General features: G+C 48.5%; 1 protein-coding gene across 4 annotated transcripts in view; it reads left to right on the top strand.

Moving 5' to 3' along the window:
* The first annotated feature begins 7,009 nt into the window (after nucleotides 1-7,009).
* Nucleotides 7,010-20,617, top strand: part of LOC140487810 (uncharacterized) — a 96,732-nt gene continuing 83,124 nt past the window's right edge. For all 4 annotated transcript variants that reach the window (XM_072587091.1, XM_072587088.1, XM_072587089.1 and 1 more), the window contains exons 1-2: nucleotides 7,010-7,165; nucleotides 8,341-8,684. The gene's annotated coding sequence lies outside the window, so the exon portion shown is untranslated. The remainder of the gene's footprint in view (nucleotides 7,166-8,340; nucleotides 8,685-20,617) is intronic.

Raw genomic sequence — 20,617 nt, 5'->3', positions numbered from 1 at the left:
ATCGTCAGAGGGAGAGTGTCAGAGGGAGAGAGAATGTCAGAGAGAGAGAGAGAGAGACAGTGTCAGAGAGAGAGAGAGTGTCAGAGAGAGACAGAGACAGTGTCAGAGAGAGAGACAGTGTCAGAGAGAGAGAGACAGTGTCAGAGAGAGAGAGAGAGAGAGACAGTGTCAGAGAGAGAGAGAGAGAGAGAGACAGTGTCAGAGAGAGAGAGAGAGAGAGAGAGACAGTGTCTGAGAGAGAGAGAGAGAGAGACAGTGTCTGAGAGAGAGAGAGAGAGAGAGAGAGAGACAGTGTCTGAGAGAGAGAGAGAGAGAGAGAGAGACAGTGTCTGAGAGAGAGAGAGACAGTGTCAGAGAGAGAGTGTCAGAGTGAGAGAGCGACAGGGCCACAGAGAGAGAGACAGTGTCAGAGAGAGAGAGAGACAGTGTCAGAGAGATAGAGTGTCAGAGAGATAAAGTATCAGAGTGAGAGAGTGTCAGAGAGAGAGAGAGTGCCAGAGAGAGAGATCGAGAGAGAGAGAGTGTATGAGAGAGAGAGTGTCAGAGAGAGAGAGAAAGAGAGTGTCAGAGAGATCAAGTGTCAGAGAGAGATCGAGTGTCAGAGAGAGAGAGAGAGAGAGTGTCAGAGAGAGAGAGTGTCAGAGAGAGAGAGTCACAGAGAGAGACAGAGAGAGAGAGTGTCAGAGAGAGAGAGAGAGTCAGAGAGAGAGAGTGTGTCAGAGAGAGTGTCAGAGAGAGAGAGAGAGAGAGTGTGTCAGAGAGAGAGAGAGAGACAGTGTCAGAGAGAGTGAGAGACAGTGTCTGAGAGAGAGAGAGAGAGAGTGTCAGAGAGAGGGAGAGTGTCAGAGAGAGAGAGTGTGTCAGAGAGAGAGAGAGAGAGACAGAGTTAGAGAGAGAGAGTGAGGGGAGTGCGAGGGTGAGGGGAGGGTGAGGGTGAGGGGAGGGTGAGGGGCGTGTGAGGGGTTGTGGTGAGGGTGAGGGGAGTGTGAGGGGTGTGTGAGGGGAGTGTGAGGGGTGTGTGAGGTGAGGGGTGTGTGAGGGTGAGGGGAGTGTGAGGGTGAGGGGAGTGTGAGGGTGAGGGGAGTGTGAGGGTGAGGGGAGTGTGAGGGTGAGGGAGTGTGAGGGGTGTGAGGTTGAGGGGAGTGTGAGGGTGATGGGAGTGTGGGGGATGTGTGAGGGGAGTGTGTGGGTGAGGGGACTGTGAGGGTGAGGGGAGTGTGAGGGTGAGGGAGTGTGAGGGTGAGGGGAGTGTGAGGATGATGGGAGTGTGGGGGATGTGTGAGGGGAGTGTGTGGTGTGTGTGAGGGTGAGGGGTGTGTGAGGGCGAGGGGAGTGTGAGGGTGAGGGGAGTGTGAGGGTGAGGGGAGTGTGAGCGTGAGGGAGGGGTGTGTGAGGGTGAGGGGAGTGTGAGGGTGAGGGGAGTGTGAGGGGGGTGAGGGGGTGTGTGAGGGTGAGGGAGTGTGAGGTGTGTGAGGGTGAGGGGAGTGTGAGGGTGAGGGGAGTGAGGCTGAGGGGAGTGAGGTTGAGGGGAGTGTGAGGGGTGTGAGGGTGAGGGGTGTGTGAAGGTGAGGGGAGTGTGAGGGGTGTGTGAGGGTGAGGGGAGCGTGTGGTTGAGGGGTGTGTGAGGGGAGTGAGGATGAGGGGAGTGTGAGGGGTGTGTGAAGGTGAGGGGTGTGAGAGGGGTGTGTGAGGGTGAGGGGTGTGTGAGGGTGAGGGGGAGTGTGAGGGTGTGTAAGGATGAGGGGAGTGTGAGGGTGAGGGGAGTGTGAGGGTGAAGGGAGTGTGAGGGTGAAGGAGTGTGAGGGTGAGGGGAGTGTGAGGGTGTGTGAGGATGAGGGGAGTGTGAGGGTGAGGGGAGTGTGAGGGTGAAGGGTGTGTGAGGGTGAGGGGAGTGTGAGGGTGAGGGGAGTGTGAGGGTGAGGGGAGTGTGAGGGTGTGTGAGGATGAGGGGAGTGTGAGGGTGTGTGTGGGTGAGGGAGTGTGAGGGTGAGGGGAGTGTGAGGGGTGTGTGAGGGGTGTGTGAGGATGAGGGGTGTGTGAGGGGTGTGTGAGGGTGAGGGGAGTGTGAGGGTGTGTGAGGATGAGGGGAGTGTGAGGGTGAGGGGAGTGTGAGGGGACTGAGGATGAGGGGAGTGTTAGGGGTATGAGGGTGAGGGGTGTGTGAGGGTGAGGGGTGTGTGAGGGTAGGGGAGTGTGAGGGGAGTGTGAGGGGTGTGTGAGGTTGAGGGAAGTGTGAGGGGTGTGTGAGGGGTGTGTGAGGGTGAGGGGAGTGTGAGGGTGAGGGAGTGTGAGGGGTATGTGAGGGTGAGGGGAGTGTGAGGATGAGGGGAGTGTGAGGGTGAGGGGAGTGTGAGGGTGAGGGGTGAGGGGAGGGTGAGGGGAGTGTGAGGATGAGGGGAGTGTGAGGGGAGTGTGAGGGTGTGTGGGGGTGAGGGGAGTGTGAGTGTGAGGGGGAGTGTGAGGGTGTGTGGGGAGTGTGAGGGGAGTGTGAGGATGAGGGGAGTTGTGAGGGGAGTGTGAGGGTGAGGGGAGTGTGAGGTGTGAGGGTGTGTGTGGGAGTGTGAGGGGAGTGTGAGGGTGTGTGAGGGTGAGGGAGTGTGAGGATGAGGGAGTGTGAGGATGAGGGGAGTGTGAGGGTGTGTGGGGGTGAGGGGAGTGTGAGGGGTGAGGGGAGTGTGAGGGAGTGTGAGGGTGTGTGAGGATGAGGGGAGTGTGAGGATGAGGGGAGTGTGAGCGGAGTGTGAGGGTGTGTGAGGATGAGGGGAGTGTGAGGATGAGGGGAGTGTGAGGATGAGGGGAGTGTGAGGGGAGTGTGAGGATGAGGGGAGTGTGAGGGGTTTGAGGATGAGGGGAGTGTGAGGGTGAGGGGGTGTGTGAGGGTGAAGGGAGTGTGAGGGTGAGGGGAGTGTGAGGGTGAGGGAGTGTGAGGGTGTGTGAGGATGAGGGGAGTGTGAGGGGTGTGTGAGGGTGAGGGTGAGGGGATGGTGTGTGAGTGTGAGGGCGAGGGGAGTGTGAGGGTGAGGGGAGTGTGAGGGTGAGGGGGAGGGTGAGGGGAGTGTGAGGATGAGGGGAGTGTGAGGGTGTGTGGGGTGAGGGGAGTGTGAGGGGAGTGTAAGGATGAGGGGAGTGTGAGGGTGAGGGGGAGGGGGAGGGTGAGGGGAGTGTGAGGATGTGTGAGGGTGAGGGGAGTGTGAGGGTGAGGGGAGTGTGAGGGGAGTGTGAGGATGAGGGGAGTGTGAGGGTGTGTGAGGATGAGGGGAGTGTGAGGGTGTGTGAGGATGAGGGGTGTGTGAGGGTGAGGGTGAGGGGATGGTGTGTGAGTGTGAGGGTGAGGGGAGTGTGAGGGTGAGGGGAGTGTGAGGGTGAGGGGAGTGTGAGGGTGTGTGGGATGAGGGGAGTGTGAGGGTGAGGGGTGTGAGAGGGTAAGGGGAGTGTGAGGGGAGTGTGAGGGGTGTGTGAGGTTGAGGGAAGTGTGAGGGGTGTGTGAGGGTGAGGGGAGTGTGAGGGGTATGTGAGGGTGAGGGGAGTGTGAGGATGAGGGGAGTGTGAGGGTGAGGGGTGAGGGGAGGGTGAGGGGAGGGTGAGGGGAGTGTGAGGATGAGGGGAGTGTGAGGGTGTGTGGGGGTGAGGGGAGTGTGAGGTGTGAGGGGAGTGTGAGGGGAGTGTGAGGGTGTGTGGGGAGTGTGAGGGGAGTGTGAGGGGAGTGTGAGGGTGTCTGAGGGTGAGGGGAGTGTGAGGATGAGGGGAGTGTGAGGGGAGTGTGAGGGTGTGGGGAGTGTGAGGGGAGCGTGAGGGGAGTGTGAGGGTGTGAGGGGAGCGTGAGGGTGTGTGGGGAGTGTGAGGGGAGTGTGAGGGTGTGTGAGGGTGAGGGGAGTGTGAGGGGAGTGTGAGGATGAGGGGAGTGTGAGGGGAGTGTGAGGATGAGGGGAGTGTGAGGGAGTGTGAGGGTGTGTGAGGGTGAGGGGAGTGTGAGGATGAGGGGAGTGTGAGGGGAGTGTGAGGGTGTGTGGGGGTGAGGGGAGTGTGAGGTGTGAGGGGTGAGGGGAGTGTGAGGGTGTGTGAGGATGAGGGGAGTGTGAGGATGAGGGGAGTGTGAGGGGAGTGTGAGGATGAGGGGAGTGTGAGGGTGAGGGGTGTGTGAGGGTGAGGGGAGTGTGAGGATGAGGGGAGTGTGAGGATGAGGGGAGTGTGAGGGGAGTGTGAGGATGAGGGGAGTGTGAGGGTGAGGGGTGTGTGAGGGTGAAGGGAGTGTGAGGGTGAAGGGAGTGTGAGGGTGAGGGGAGTGTGAGGGTGAGGGCAGTGTGAGGGTGAGGGGAGTGTGAGGGGAGTGTGAGGGTGAGGGGAGTGTGAGGGTGTGTGAGGATGAGGGGAGTGTGAGGGTGAAGGGAGTGTGAGGGTGTGTGAGGATGAGGGGAGTGTGAGGGTGAAGGGAGTGTGAGGGTGAGGGGAGTGTGAGGGTGAGGGCAGTGTGAGGGTGAGGGGAGTGTGAGGGGAGTGTGAGGGTGAGGGGAGTGTGAGGATGAGGGGAGTGTGAGGGTGAGGGTGAGGGGAGTGTGAGGATGAGGGGAGTGTGAGGGTGTGTGGGGTGAGGGGAGTGTGAGGATGAGGGGAGTGTGAGGGTGAGGGGAGTGTGAGGGTGAGGGGAGTGTGAGGGTGAGGGTGAGGGGAGTGTGAGGATGAGGGGAGTGTGAGGGTGTGTGGGGTGAGGGGAGTGTGAGGGTGTGTGAGGATGAGGGGAGTGTGAGGGTGAGGGTGAGGGGAGTGTGAGGGTGAGGGGAGTGTGAGGGGAGTGTGAGGGTGAGGGGAGTGTGAGGATGAGGGGAGTGTGAGGGTGTGTGAGGGTGAGGGGAGTGTGAGGGCGAGAGGAGTGTGAGGGGAGTGTGAGGGTGAGGGGTGTGAGAGGGGAGTTGTTCCCGCCGATGACCACGCCCCTGCTTCCTATTGGCTGCCACGCGGGCCCGGGAACGAAGGCCGCGCTCCGATTGGCCCGTGCCACCCACAGGGACTCTGTCATTGGTCGGATGTAGCGAACGGGCGGACCAATGGGTGGAGCGCTCTCGGGACACGTGGCACCGGCAGGAAGCGGAAAAAAGTAAGGAGTTTGCGTGAGACCGCGTGACAAGGTGGGAGAGAGGGAAGGAGAAAACAGAGAAGAGAGAGAGAGAGAAGGAGAAAACAGAGAGAGAGAGAGAGAGAGAGAGAGAAGGAGAAAACAGAGAGAGAGAGAGAGAGAGAGAGAGAGAGAGAGAAAACAGAGAGAGAGAGAGAGAAGGAGAAAACAGAGAGAGAGAGAGAGAGAGAGAAGGAGAAAACAGAGAGAGAGAGAGAAGGAGAAAACAGAGAGAGAGAGAGAGAAGGAGAAAACAGAGAGAGAGAGAGAGAAGGAGAAAACAGAGAGAGAGAGAGAGAAGGAGAAAACAGAGAGAGAGAGAGAGAAGGAGAAAACAGAGAGAGAGAGAGAGAAGGAGAAAACAGAGAGAGAGAGAGAGAAGGAGAAAACAGAGAGAGAGAGAGAAGGAGAAAACAGAGAGAGAGAGAGAGAGAGATAGAAGGAGAAAACAGAGAGAGAGAGAGAGAGAGGGGGGGGAAGGAGAAGGAGAAAACAGAGAGAGAGAAGGAGAAAACAGAGAGAGAGAGAGAGAAGGAGAAAACAGAGAGAGAGAGAGAGAGAGGAGAAAACAGAGAGAGAGAGAGAGAGAGGGAAGGAGAAGGAGAAAACAGAGAGAGAGAGACAAGGAGAAAACAGAGAGAGAGAGAGAAGGAGAAAACAAAACAGAGAGAGAGAGAAGAAGAAAACAACAGAGAGAGAGAGAGAAGGAGAAAACAACAGAGAGAGAGAGAGAAGAGAGAGAAGGAGAAAACAAACAGAGAGAGAGAGAAGGAGAAAACAAACAGAGAGAGAGAGAAGGAGAAAACAAACAGAGAGAGAGAGAGAGAGGAGAAAACAAACAGAGAGAGAGAGAGAGAGGAGAAAACCGAGAGAGAGGAGAAAACCGAGAGAGAGGAGAAGAGAGAGAGAGAGGAGAAAACCGAGAGAGAGAGAGAGAGAGAGAGAGAGGAGGAGAAAACCAAGAGAGAGAAGAGAAAACTGAGAGAGGGAGAGGAGAGAGAAGAGAAAACTGAGAGAGGGAGAGGAGAGAGAAGAGAAAACTGAGAGAGGGAGAGGAGAGAGAAGAGAAAACTGAGAGAGGGAGAGGAGAGAGAAGAGAAAACTGAGAGAGAGAAAGAGAGAGGGAGAGAGAAGGAGAAAACAGAGAGAAGGGAGAAAACCGAGAGAGGAGAAAACAGAGAGAAAGAGAGTGAGAGAGGAGAAAACAGAGAGAAAGAGAGAGAGAGAGGAGAAAACAGAGAGAAAGAGAGAGAGAGAGGAGAAAACAGAGAGAAAGAGAGAGAGGAGAGAAAGAGAGAGAGAGGAGAAAACAGAGAGAGAGAGAGAGGGGAGAAAACAGAGAGAGAGAGAGGAGGAGAAAACAGAGAGAAAGAGAGAGAGAGAGGAGAAAACAGAGAGAAAGAGAGAGAGAGAGGAGAAAACAGAGAGAAAGAGAGAGAGAGGAGAGAAAGAGAGAGAGAGGAGAAAACAGAGAGAGAGAGAGAGAGAGAGAGAGAGAGAGGGGAGAAAACAGAGAGAGAGAGAGGAGGAGAAAACAGAGAGAGAGGAGGAGAAAACAGAGAGAGAAAGAAGGAGTAGAGAGAGAGAGAGAGAGGAGAAAACCCAGAGTGAGGAGGAGAAAACCCAGAGAGAGAGAAAGAAGGAAATAGAGAATAGGAGGAGCGAGGGAATGAAAATAGTGAAAGGGAGGAAAAGAAAATGGGGAGGGGCGAATAGAGAAAAAATAGAGGGGTAGGGAGGAGAGCAAGAGAGAGTGCTGAGAAAATAAATAAAGAATAAAAGGGAGGGTAGAGAGTTAAGATAACAGAGAAAATCGAGTCACAGGGAACATATGGGGGAGAAAGTAGAGGATAGGGAGATGAAACAGAGTGAGGGAGAGAAAATAGCGAGGAACAGAGAGTGGGAGGAAAAGTGATAGGAGAAAGGGAAGGTAGAAAGTGGAGAGATCAAGAGAGAAGGGAGTGCACAGGAGGAGAGGGAGGAACCAAAAGGCCAAGTCCTGTGCCCCATTCCTTGGATGCCAGTGGCAGAGGTGCCACCTCACTGCCAGTACAGGTAATTGAGCCAACCCTGAAAGTATCTGTGAGTTTTCGCTGTCCCCTATCTAGTTACAGTAGAAACCTGCCCCCTCTGGGGTGAACTGCAGGGCTGGTGCAGAGATTCATAAGCTGAGGGGTTCATGTTTTGGACATAACCATTTTTTTAATCCGATCTAGTAAAGTGGTTCTCCTGGAAGGTAATTTGAATGGCCACGTTAGAATTGCCTTTTGCCTGAGAACTTCATAGATTTCGCGTTCACATCTAGAATATTGTCATTTCCCATTTCTGTGTGGTGGACTGTGTATTTATGAACTCTTGTATGTTGGAGTTGATCTCTATCTGCACCCTTTCTGTAGCTGAAACACTATATTTTGCATTATTCTATTACCCGATGTACTTAGGGTCAAAGAATCATAGAGCTGTACATCATGGAAACAGACTCTTCGGTTCAACTTGTCCATGCTGACCAGCTATTCAAAATAAATCTCATCCCATTTGTCAGTATTTGGCCCATATCCCTCTACCCCTTTCTACTCTTGTCAGGTATGATTTGTCCGGTTAGCATGCAATACAGTACTTCTCACTCTCGCTTGGTACATGTGACATCAGTAAATCAAATCACAATCAAAATGTGTACATGGTTAAACTTTGCTCCAAGTCAGTGGCAGTTCTGGGGTTAGACACCCAAAGCCAAATGACCAGATTGTGACAGGCTTCTAAGAACATGGAGCAGGAGTAGGCCATTCAGCCCCTCGAGCTTATTCTGCCATTTGATACAATCATGGCTGATATCATCTTGGCCTAAACTCCATTTTCTTGCCTGCTGTCCATAACCCTTCAACTCATTGCTAATTGAAAATGTGCCTATCTCCTGCATAAGTTTGCTCAATATCCGAGCATCCACTGCACCCTGGGGTAATGAATTCCACACATTCTTGACCCTTTGAGAGAAATAATTTCTCCTCATCCTGTTTAAATCTGTTTTGGAGCGAAATGCCAGATTGTATTGGCTGTAGCTGTGTGTTGTTCCTTGTGGTTCTGTTTGTAGTTCCATTTGATGAATGATTGTGGGTATTGGAGATATCAGTGTCACCTCATCTCTGTTTTGATCAATGCTATCTATTAAGATGACTATGTACTGTAACTGCCTGCTCCCTTGTACTCAATGTTCCTTTTCCCTTTACCTCCAGGGCCCTAATTCTGAGTGACCGTGATTCCTTTCAGCACCTTGATCTTTGTAGTATCTGCATCTTCCAATCAGAAACTGGAATGAGCTCACAGTGAAGTGATTTTTGGCTCCTGATTGTTAACTGAGTCAGGCAACGCCCTGTGCAATACGTAGATTACAAGTTGTGTTGGAACTCTCCTGCCTGTGGATCTGATCGTAACTTAAAGCAACCATTTCGACTTCATCTCCAACCCAGCTCCAGCTCCTTCCTTCAGCACCAACCACAATTGCTAAATGAGGAAAAGGGCAAAGTTCACTGAGCAATAAAACTCCCATCAATCCAACCCCAGTCGATTCCGACACGAGGTAAGGTTAAACCCCAGTAGTGGAGAGTTTTGGGATCCATCGATTTTAAAGGCGCCTATTTCTCCCAAGCATATTACGCTTTCCATATTATGTTCATCATTTCAGATATGGTAATGTGCCTCAAAATAACTATCATATTGAAGATTTGAGTGAATAGCTGTTGTCTGATTCTGCTTTGTCCCAAAGCAGTTTGTCCCGGAGAGCTATCACGTGCTGAGGGTTTGCATTTAATGTCTCTGCGTGCACAGATTGTATCCTTTCTGTCCTGAGTAACATACATTGGTGAAAAATCAAACATTCTTGTTGTTTTTCCGTCTCTGACCAGAAGCTTGGCAGCCATGTTCTGGCGATTTGGAAATTATTCCCCACAGGTGCTTGTGCAAATGGAAGGAAATAATTGGCGAATTATTTTATTTAAATTCTCAACCAGGACTCTGTCACTAATTTGTCTTGCTTCAACCGCTGTCGCCAATACAGCCTCTTCACATTGAATTTTCCTCACTTGTGCTGTGCTTTTGAAATTTCCATTTTTGCAAATACTTTAATAGTTTTACCTTGAATGATATCGCCACTTGTAGCATTCCATGTCTAAATACTCTGTTTACTTCACCCTTGTATCTTTAAATAGGAAACTCCTGACTCTGTCACTCTGTTACTGACTCCTCATCCAGTGTAACAGTCCCTCTTCCTCTCTTAGCCAGTGCTGCTGCATGGTTCACACCTCAAAGCTTCTGCTGAACACACTCTGCTTTAGGTCTCTGCTAAATAGATTATTGCCTGCAAATTTGCTGATCATACAAAGCTAGCTGGGAATGTAGACTGCAGAAGATACGAAGAGAGTGAACGACATGATGACAGGTGAAATGCAACTTGACGGTGTTTGTGTTAGGTCAGAAACACAGAATAAATGGTAAACGTTGTGTCGTTTGATGTTCAGGGAGACTTGGACATACTTGTATCAGGAGCACTGAGTTAACATGCAGGAATGTTCCGAAGTCCAACTTTAGATCGAGTGGACCTGAGTACAAGAACGGAGAAGTCTTTCAATACAATTCTGTCGGATGTGATGAGAACACAGTGCCTAGTGTTGTTCTCCATATCTCAAACTGAATGTACTGACACTGGAGATTTTGTGGCAGCATCCCAGCCTCTGAGTTCCCAGTGTCGGTCTTAAGCACTGAGGAAAGAATCTTCATAACATGGACAGACAAGGGGGGACACCAACTGTAAATGCTTCCAGCTTACACCAGGCTGGCAGAGAGGGAGAGGTGCCTGTTTGTCACATGGTTGGAACTGCTTGTGGCTTACACTCAAACATACATGTTGCAGTCCTATGTTGTCATGGCAACTCAGGCTCCTGTAGCTGTAATGAACTTGTGTTAAAGGTGCTGCACAAAAGGCTCAATAGACAGGTCCCTGTGGTGAGAGGTTTCAATTATGATGAGAGTCTGACTAACCTGGGCCAGTTTCAAAGCATGAGGGAACATCAAATTGGGAGAGAGAACCATTGAACAATATGTTGAGGGTTTAACCAAGGATTTTGGATCTGGTGATGTGTTATGAGGCAGGTTTAATAAATGACCTCAGCTGAAAAGATTCTCTAGGATACAGTGACTATAACATGAGTTCAGTTTGGGAAACTTAGGGCAGAAACCAAGGTGTTAAACTTGAATAGGGGTAATTGAGGGCAGAGCTGGCGAGAGGGGACTGGGAAAACTGTTCAGCTTTTTCAGCATTGCTGCATGCAACTAAAGGAGAGCTACTTAGAACATTCCTCTCATCCAAATCAGTAAGGTGTGATTCACTGTGATCTGATTTGTGGATGACCCAAAAATAAGGAAGGAGGCATGTTCTGATGACAGTCTGCAGAGGATTGTAGACAGGATAACTGAGTGGGCAAAATCTTTATAGAATATCATGTGGGGAAAATGTACCCCTTGGCAGGACCGGTACATACTGTTGCACCTCAGCCATGTCTTGTACAAATTCAGCATCAATTCTATGCCCTCGTATTCGATATCCCTCTGTGTAAGATCAAGAATAGCCAAGGTCTTTTCCCCAGGATAGTGGAATCCGAAACCAGAGAGCATAGGTTTAAGGTGCGAAAGGAAAGATTTAAAGGGGAATTAAGGGTTGTCCTCATTGTTTCATAATGAGGGTGTCTGGAATGAGCTGCCAGAGGAAGTGGTGGAGACTGGTACAATTACAATATTTAAACGGTGTCTGGATGGGTATATGAGTATAGCAAGGGTTTAGAGGGATATGGGCCAAATGCTGGCAAACGGGCATAGATTAATGCAGGATATCTAGTTGGCATGGGAGAGTTGGACTGACGGGTCAGTTTCTGTGGTTATGCAACTCTCGGACTCTAACTCCAATCCCATTATAGCCTCTCCTCCACTTGTATGCTATGCCGTGCCCTCTGACAGCTACTTACAAATCCACCTCATCACCTCCCCCTCCCTCTTTCTGTTCCAGTAAAGAAATGAGAATCTCTTTTGTTGTGGAACTGCGCAACATGGAGGTACAGTCTGTTCTCTGGCAAGTCAGCTTCTTGCATTGAGTGTCTCCTATCTGCCCGCATTTAGGTTTGACCCCCAACACCTAGCTCCCGGGAGAAGCTTTTCTGGAAACAGTCCCAGAACTGTCACACTGCACAAGGAAGCCATTTAACCCAGTGAGGATTTAGATCAGAGTGGTGCTGGAAAAGCACAGTAGGCCAGGCAGCATCCGAGGAGCAGGAAACCCAGTGAGTTAGTACAAGAGCATCTTGGCTTATCCCGTTCTCTTGCCCATCCCCGTTGTCCTATGTTTCTTTATTGTTGTAAATTTGCTTGGCAAAATTCCCTTTGGATCATCCTGACAGAACTTACCTCAAGTTAGTATGTTTTAGATGCTGCCTGATGTGTGTATTTAAATAAAAACTAATTCCCCTCACAGTTTCTTCTCCTGTTCCCTTTAAATTAGTGCCCTTTGGCTTTCAACGTTCTACCAATAGCACCAGCTTCCCTCTAGTTTGCATATGTTTCATAATTTTCAAACATCTTAATTTAAATCTCTCTCAACTATTCCTGTCCAAGGACAGCAATCTGAACTCTTCTAGTCAATGCTTCCCACAGCTTTTCCTGCTGGGGCTTTGTTCCCAGTCTTGTGTGCTGTCACAGTGGGGAAGAGCTGGGTGAGAATGGTGGTGGTGTTGAGAGATCTGTGCCAGCCTTTACCCCAGAGTCGGTTGGGCGGTTATGGGACCCCACCCACTCACCTTTTGCAGTTTTCACAATCTTTCTGATCTCGTGTATTCATGGATGTAGGTTTGCTCGCTGAGCTGGAAGGTTCATTTTCGGACATTTTGTCACCATACTCTGTAACATCTTCAGTGAGCCCCCGGATGAAGCACTGGTGGTGTAACCCGCTTTCTATTTATATGTTTGGGTTTCCTTAGGTTGGTGATGTCATATCCTGTTCTTTTTCTCGGGGTGGCAAATAAGACCCAAGTCGATGTGTTTATTGATAGTTTGGGTTGGAATGCCATACTTGGAAGAATTCTCATGCATGTCTCTGTTTGGCTTGTCCTAGGATGGATGTGTTGTCCAGTTGAACTGGTGTCCTTCCTTATCTGTCTGTAAGGAGTGGGTCATGTGTTCAGTTTTGGGGTTGCCATTGACCAGAATCTATGCCAACCATATGTGACACAAGCAGGTCAGAGCAATTTCAGCAATGAGTAACTCCCCTCCTTCCTCCCCAAAGCCTGACAATCTACAAGGGACAAGACAGGAGTGAGACGGATTACTCCCCACTTGCATGGATGGAGGCTGCTCCAACAATACAGGAAGCTTGACACCATTCAGGACAAAGCAGCCCGCTTGATTGGCACTACATCCACAAGCATCCACTCCCCCCTCCACTGATGCTCAGTAGCAGCAGTGTGTACTAGCTACAGGGTGCACTGCTTAAAAGTTTAGCATTTTCCAAACCCAAGACAACTTCCATCTCGAAGGATGAGCAGTGGATGCTTGGGAACACCACTTGGTGCAAGTTCCCCTGCAAGACACTCTGTTCCTTCACTGTCGCTGGGTCAAAATCCTCGAATCCCCTCCCTAAGGGCCTTGTGGGTCAACCCACAGCAGGTGGACTGCAGCGGTTCCAGAAGGTAGTTCATCCCCACCTTCTCAAGGGAGCATCGAGGGACGGGCACTCAATGCTGACCCAACCAATGACAGCCATGTCTGGTAAATATATTAAAGTTTTTTCTTTATTTGCCTCTTCCCACCCTTTCTGTGCCGCCTTCTTCCTTGCTAATGTTATATTCAGATTCCCATCTCCCAAGCCAAGTGGATTAAAGCTTTCCCAAGGGGCACTATCAAACTACCCAATGAGGACAGTGGACTGCACTCTCAGACGTAACCTGTCTAGCTCCCCTCTGTCATCAATTCCACTGCCTCAGGAACCTGCAGCCCTTGTACCTGCAGACCAGGTTCTCCAACCACACACTCATCTACTTTGTCCCCTGAATTTCCAGTCGGGACATCGTTCCCATTTCATTCCTCATTCCTGATCCCTGAGCACTGCTAGCTGCGATGTGTGTCGTATGGGTGGTGCTGGATTGCGCTGAGTGTGCTGTAATTTTTGTGCTGTAAATTTTCCTCCCTCTGTGCTATCTGCTGTCAGTGTTCGATATGCACATAGCCCAAAGTTGGCTGCTTTTGTTTATTACTGAGCTGGTTTGTTGGCTGCTGGTCAGTCTGCAGCTGGAACTGTGTTCACCTCTGCAAATCACCTTTTTTGAGGAACGAATGTCAGGGCTTTAGAGGGGGCTCAGTGGAGTTAACCAGAAACACAGTGCAGACGTCCTGTTCTGTGGGGAGACCAGCAAGGCACTACCTCCTTAGAGCACAGAACGTGCAGAGACTTAATAGAAGGGTTCAAAATAAAACAGGGTTCTGATGGAGTAAATGATTTGTGCAGGCAGTAAACTTGATGAACAGGAAAAGGCCATTTGGTCCATCAAGCTGACCTTGCCTTCAGTAGTTGACCTGATTGTGACCTTTCCTGCCTGTTTTTCCCCCCCCCATGACCTTTTACTCCCTCGCCAATCGCAAATCTGTCTACATCAGCCCTGAATGTACTTGATGATTCAGTCTCCACTACACTCAGACAGAGAAATCCAGTGTCTTAGCAGCCATTGAGAAGAAATTCCTTCTTAAATGGGAAGTTTTTTTTTTGAAATTGCCCTCATTCTAGGTTGTCCTTTGAGAGAAACAGTTTTTCAGCCTCCGAATCCTGTCCTTCGCTAAGACCAGCTCTCAGTTCCAATCGGTTTCCATGTCCCGAGATAATTCTGTGTTGCACCCGTGTGTTAACTTTGACTTTGGGTTATGAGGTCTCCCAGACTGTCATGCTACACATCTCTCTGCAGTCTCTCTCCATTTAATTAATGGCCCCAATCCTCTGTGGAGCATCGGTCGTCATCAGTGTCACTCCACTCCTCCTTTTGTCTGTCATCCCCCCGGTTGGATCTTGAGACCCCAGTGTTGACTGCGTGATGTGGAATGATTGAGACGTTTGCCAGCCCCAAAGCAGCCCGTTTACACGGACTCTGCTTCCTATAGGCTCACTGATCTTCTCTCATGCTAAAATGCGCCCCCTCCCCCCAATCCAGATGCTGCAAACTCTTACCTTGGGCTGTAACCTTTTATGTAGCATCTTACCAAATGTCTTTAGGGAATCCAAACAGACTCCACCCACTGGATCTTTGGTATCCACCCTGCTTGTTCATCCTAAAATAAAATCTCAATTTGTCAAACAAAAGTTTCTATTGATTTAAAAACAGTGTTGACTGCCTGATTATGTTATGATCTTAGGAGAAAGTGAGGACTGCGGATGCTGGAGATCAGAGCTGAAAAATGTGTTGCTGGAAAAACGCAGCAGGTCCGGCAGCATCCAAGGAGCAGGAGGATCGACGTTGTGGGCATAAGCCTGATTCCTGAAGAAGGGCTCATGCCCGAACCGTCGACTCTCCTGCTCCTTGGATGTTGCCTGACCTGCTGCGCTTTTCCAGCAACACATTTTTTCAGCTATGTTATGATCTTCTCAACATCTGACCATTCCCTCTTTAGTGTGTGCTAGTGTCTCCCTGGTGCCAGTTATAACACTCACTGGCCTGTGATTTCTGCCTCCTTTCTTTTTAAAAAGAGGCACTACACTTGCATTTCTCCAATTTACTGGGTCTTTCCAGAATTTAAGGAGCTTTGGGAAGATTTCAAGTATTATCTGCTATCTCTGCAGACATGGAGGAGAAAGTGAGGACTGCAGATGCTGGAGATCAAAGCTGAAAATGTGTTGCTGAAGAAGGGCTGATTCCTGAAGAAGGGCTCATGCCCGAAACGTCAATTCTCCTGCTCCTTGGATGCTGCCTGACCTGCTGCGCTTTTCCAGCAACACATTTTTATCTCTGCAGACATGTTAAGACCCCCCTGATCTCGGTGTTGGGTGCAGGGGACCTATTGGATCTCCGAGCCATTACTTTTTTGAGTGGTTGCTTTAAGTTCTTCCTTTCTCCACCACCCCCCCCCGATTTTATGCTGTTCCGAGGATCCTTATTGATTCTTCTACCATGAAAATTGAAAAATACTTAAGACTGTTTAACACTACTCAACGTTTCATTGTTTTATTAATTCCCAGTCTCTCTCTCTCTCTCTCTCTCTCTGTCTCTGAAGAAATCAGTTATTACTTTTCCTTTTTATATGCTTCAAAAAAAACTTTTTTTTAAAATTTCTCCCATACTCTAATATTTCCCTTGTTTAGGCATTCCTTGCTAGTTCCCAAACTTTGATCTTTTCACTGACTAATCGTATGTCATGCACATTTTCTCTATTTGATAGTTTAGAGCTGATGGGTATGTCCTTTTTCTGTGTTGTTTTCTTCATTGAAATATATATTAGAGGGTTATGGACTATCTCCATAAATGTATGCCTTTGGTTCCATTACCTTCCCTTTTAATGTCTGTTCCCAGGTCTGCTTTAGCCAGCCCTTTAACTCTGATTCTTGCCGTAGATGCTTCCAGACCTGCTGAGATTCTCCAGCAATTTTTGTTTTTCAGTCTTTCTTTCTTTCTTAATGGTTAATATGTCACATTTCCTTACTTGAGCTATCTGTTCATTTTTTTGCCCTTTATATGCACGAGGCTGAGACTGTTATCCAACTCGGAAACTGAAAGGTGAAGTTCTAAATGTTATGATCACTGTTGCTTAAAGGATCCTTTACTGTGGGTTAGTCATCCTGACTCATTACACATTGCCATGTCTGAAATAGCCTACTCCCTGGTTAGCACCATAGCATATGGCTCCAAGAAATTGTCCCAAATAACTTGGCTTTTATCTTCCAATTTGAATAATCAGAAAAGATTTACAAGATGTTGCCAGGGTTGGAGGATTTGAGCTAAAGGGAGAGACTGAATAGGCTGTGGTTGTTTTCCCTGGGGTGACAGAGGCTGAGGGGTGACCTTGTGGAGGTTTATAAAATCATAAGGGGCGTGGACAGGGTAAATAGACAAAGTCTTTTCCCTGGAGTGGGGGAGTCCAGAACTAAAGGGCATAGGTTTAGGGTGAGAGGGGAAAGATATAAAAGAGACCCAAGGGGCAACATTTTCACACAGAGGATGGTACGTGTATGGAATGAGCTGCCAGAGGATGTGGTGGAGGCTGGTACAATTGCAACATTTAAGAGGCATTTGGATGGGTATATGAATAGGAAGGGTTTGGAGGGATATGGGCCGGGTGCTGGCAGGTGGGACTAGATTGGGTTGGGATATCTGGTCGGTATGGACGGGTTGGACCGAAGGGTCTGTTTCCATGCTGTACATCTCTATGACTCTGACTGTATAAGAACCGTGAAGAGTTATTGTATTGTCTTTCCTAGAAGCCCCTGTTTCTAAAAAAAACAAATTGTTTTACATTGTAGCTAATATTAGATGGTCCAAAAGCTACTCCAATAGTCTTATTTGACTTATTTTTCATTACTATTTTCATTTGCTATTTTTCACCTCCAGTCTCTACCTTTTTCACTCTTCTGAACAAAAGTCATCCCTTGATAATACTGTCCCTTAATAACAGCTCATCCACCATTCAGTCCTCTGCAATTCTGTATACCTCTGAATATTCCAGTCACACCTTTGATCACCTTGCAACCACATTTCTGAAGAAGGGTCACTGGACCCGAAACATGAATTCTGATTCTCTCCTTGGATGCTTCCAGACCTGCTGAGATTCTCCAGCAATTTTTGTTTTTCAGTCTTTCTTTTTAATGGTTAATCTGTCACATTTCCTTACTTGAGCTATCCGTTCATTTTGTTTGTCATAAATCTCGCTCTCACTCTCACTCCCTCCCCCTCACCCTCATAGAGTCATATTTGCATCCAGCACTGAAACAGACCCTTCGGCCTAACTCGTCAATGCTGACCAGGTTTCCTAAACTGAGCTAGTCCCATTTGCCTGTGTTCGGCCTATATCATTCTAAACCTTGCCACGTACCTGTCCAAATGTCTTTTAAGTGTTGTTATAGTTGTACCCACCTCCATCATTTTCTCTGGTACCTCATTCCATGCTTGCACTCCCCGTTGGGTGAGAAAATGTTTCCTCTCCAATCCCTTTGAAATCTTTCCCTTCTCACTTTAAACCCTCTAGTTTTGGACTCCCCTATACCCCTGGGGAAAATATCTCTGATATTTACCCTATCTGTGCCCCTTCTGATTTTACACATCTCAATAAGGTTACACCTCATCCTCCGATGCTCCAGGGAAAAGCATCCCAGTCTATCCCACCTCTCCCTGTAGCTCAAACCCTCCAGTGTCATGAATCTTTTTTTTTGCATCCTTTCCAGTTTAAGAACATCTTTCCTATAGCATGGCGACCAGAATTGTACACAGAATTATGGTCTTACCCATGTTATGACATCCCAACTCCTGTACTCAATGCTCTGACTAATAAAGACAAGCTGCCAAAAGGCTTTTTCACTGCCTTGTCTACCTGTGATACCACTTCCAAAGAACTGTGTACCTGAACCCCTAGGTCTCCCTGTTTGGCACCATTCCCCAGAGTCCTACCATTAACTGTGAAATTCCTGCCTTACCAACATGTAACACCTCCCGTTTATCAAAATTTTAAACCCAATCTGTCACTCCTCAACCCACGAGCACAATTCGTCAAGATCCCATTGATCAGTATTTGCTGTGAAGACAGACGTGGAAGCTAAGGAACTCCGAAATAAGAAGTGATATTGAAAAGAGTCCACATTTCAGAAGAGGTGATGCTGGAGGTCTTAAAACTTATAAAAGGCAGATAATTCCCCATTACCTGATCAAGTCTATCCCAGGAGATTGTGGGAAGCGAGGGAAGAAATCGCTGGGCCCCGAGCAGAGACATCTATATCATCAACAGCCACCAATGAGGTGCCAGAAGACTGGAGAGTGGCAAATATTGTACCATTCTTTAAGAAAGGCAGGAAGGAAATGCCAGGGAACTATAGCCTGGCGAGTCTGCACATCAGTGGTGGGTAAGTTGTTGGAGGGGATAGCCTTTTTTCACTGTCCACTATACCACCAGTTTTGGTGGCATCTGCAAATTTACTAACTGTCTTTTCATCTAAATTGTTTATATAAATGACAGACAAAAGTGGACCCAGCACCAATCCCTGTGGAACATCTCTGATCACAGACCACCAGTCTGAAAGACAACCCTCCACCACTACCTTCTGTCTCCGACTGTCATGCCAATTTTATATCCAATTGGCAAGCTTACTCTGAATCCCATGTGATCTAACCTTAGTAACAGTGCGGTACCTTATCGAAGGCCTTGCTAAAATCCACGGACACAACGTCCACCACTCTGCCTTCATCAATCTTTTTCGCCATCTCTTCGAAACATTCAACCAAATTCAATCATGTACGGTAGATGCTGTCTTTAAGTCCCCTCCAACAACTTACCCACCACTGATGTGCAGGCTCGCCAGGCTATAGTTCCCTGGCATTTCCTTCCTGCCTTTCTTAAAGAATGGCACAATATTTGCCACTCTCTCGTCTTCTGGCACCTCATTGGTGGCTGTTGATGATATAGATGTCTCTGCTCGGGGCCCAGCGATTTCTTCCCTCGCTTCCCACAATCTCCTGGGATAGACTTGATCAGGTAATGGGGAGTTATCTGCCTTTTATAAGTTTTAAGACCTCCAGCATCACCTCTTCTGAAATGTAGACTCTTTTCAAGATCACTTCTTATTTCTGAGTTCCCTAGCTTCCATGTCTGTTGCCACAGCAAATACTGATGAGGAAACTCCTTTAGAATCTCGCTCGTTTGCTGTGGTTCCGCAGATAGGTGACCTCATTGATTTTAAGGAGCCCTGTTCTCTTCCTCCTCCTTTTGCCCTTATCATGTAGAAGCTCTTACAATTCTCCTTAACCTTATTTGCCAGAGGTCTCATGCACCCTTTTTTGCCTTCCTGGTTTCCCTCTGAAAGTATACTCCTATTGCCCTTCTACTCCAGAGATTCACTCAGTCCCTGCTGTCTCTGCCTGATGTGTGGACCAGAACCTCAATACGTCAAGTCATCCAGTGTTCCCTCCTGCTCCTGCCAGCCTGACCCTCCATTCTAACGGCCGCATGAACTCAGAACTTTTATTCGCTTCCGTTTGCCAGGTGTCCCTTTGCTTACCAACAGCCCGTACAATCAGCTTTTGTAAGTTCCTGTCTAACACCATCAAAATTGGCCTTGTTGGCCAGTCCGACCCTTTTCCCTAACTATTGTAAAGCTAATAGGGTTATGGTCACTGGTCCTGAAGTGCTCCCTGACTGCACTTTCATCACGGATCTGTCTTATTTCCCAAGCGGAGGTCAGGTTTTGCCCCTTCTGTAGTAGGGCTATTTACAGATTGATTGTGAAAATCTTCTTGTCGACACTTAACAAATTTCTCTCCATCCAAGCCTTTAACACCGTGGCAGTCCCAGTTGATATTAGGAACATTAAAATCCCTTCCTATTACAACCCTATTATTCTTTCAGCTACCTGCTGTCTCTCTGTATATTTTCTCCTCGATTTCCAGCTGACTATTTGGGGGCCTATAGTACAATCCCATCAAATTGATCACCCCCTTCTTATTTCTTAGTTCCACCCGTATAACTTCACAAGACGATTCCCAAGGAATATCCTCCCTAAGTACAGCTGCTAATCAAAAATGTAACTAGCCCTTCCCCTTGCCTCCCCTTCTCATCTTCCTAAATCCTAGAACGTTGAATTACCATTCCTGTCTCTTCCTCAGCTGTTTTTTTTGTAATAACTATGATATCTCTGCCACATGTGCCCATCCACGCTCTGAGTTCATAGAGTCCTACAGCAGGGAGACAGACCCTTCAGCCCATACTGTTCCATGCTGACCAAAATGTCCATCCACGCTAACCCCATTTCCCTGCACTTGGCCCATATCCTTCCAAACCTTTCCTCTCCATGTACTTGTCCAAATGCCTTTTAAATGTTGTTAATGTACCTGCCTCAACTACGTGCGTACCACCTTCTGTATAAAAAAAGTTGCCCTTCAGGTTCCCTCTTATTCTCTCCCCTCTAACCTTAAACTGATGCCCTCTAATCCTCGATTTCCCCAACCCTGGGGAAAAAGACTGAGTGCTTCACCCTATCCATGCCTGTCATGATCTTGTACACCTCTATAAGGATATCAGGCCCTTGAGTCCTGGCAACATCTTCGTAAATGTCTTTTGCACTCTTTCCAGTTTAATTGCATCCTTCCTTATCGCAGGGGGACCAAAACTGAACACCATACTCCCATGTGCGGCCTTACCAAGGATTTGTACAACTGCAGCATATTTCCTCAATTTGATCTGCCTCATCTGTCAGGCCTCTTGCATAGAAATAAATGCAGTTTATCCTCCCAC

This window comes from Chiloscyllium punctatum, chromosome 17 (genome assembly GCF_047496795.1).
Source record: "Chiloscyllium punctatum isolate Juve2018m chromosome 17, sChiPun1.3, whole genome shotgun sequence".
NCBI lineage: Eukaryota > Metazoa > Chordata > Chondrichthyes > Orectolobiformes > Hemiscylliidae > Chiloscyllium > Chiloscyllium punctatum.
The sequence above is the reverse complement of the archived record's forward strand: the minus strand, read 5'-3'. Positions and strand labels throughout refer to the sequence as shown.